The following is a 700-nucleotide window of genomic DNA, read 5'->3' on the forward strand; positions in this document are numbered from 1 at the left end:
ATAAAGGACCTCAGGGTTTTCTGATGGTTTCCTGCTCTACCCTGTGCTGCTGCAGCAGGTTACCGAGCACCATCTCTTCTTAATGATAAACCCAATCCTTTAATCCTTCTTCGAACTTCCGAGCAGGACCCTTTTTGTCTCTTTCCCGAAAGGTGATCAATCCTCCAGGCTTCAGACTTTAGGCATCCTCTCCTTCCTGGAAGCCGATTCTCTCGCCCTTCTGTGTCTTGATCTTGCGTCTCGACTCTTCAGTCTTGAATCTTCGGACAAGGGGGGGAATTACTCTGTGGCACCCAACATGCGTTAAGCACTCCCATGTCCCTGTCTCGGCATTTGCCCTAAGTCTCACGGAAAAACCACTATCAAAAACCGTGAGCGAGACAGTCTTCTTAAAAAAAAAGAAACCCTGCACGGCGGCATTTTACTGCTGCTCCCTCGTCTTTTTCCCTTGCTCCAGGCAGTTGCCTCCATAAATCCATCCTCTGTCCGTTCCTGTTCACGCCAACCACTTCAGGGAGACTTCATCCGCCGTGCACTATAACTGAAAACAATTCAAATACGCAGTAAATATAATAAATACAAAGACAATCTATATACATTAATTCATATAATCGGGCTCCGGTTTATTAAATTAATCGCTTTCTAAATATTTGTTTCCCTCTTTGTCAGGACATTCGGAACGGAAGTGACCCTTCTTACC

Source organism: Wasmannia auropunctata, unplaced genomic scaffold, assembly GCF_000956235.1.
Source record: "Wasmannia auropunctata unplaced genomic scaffold, wasmannia.A_1.0 LD336088.1, whole genome shotgun sequence".
NCBI classification, from domain to species: Eukaryota; Metazoa; Arthropoda; class Insecta; order Hymenoptera; family Formicidae; genus Wasmannia; species Wasmannia auropunctata.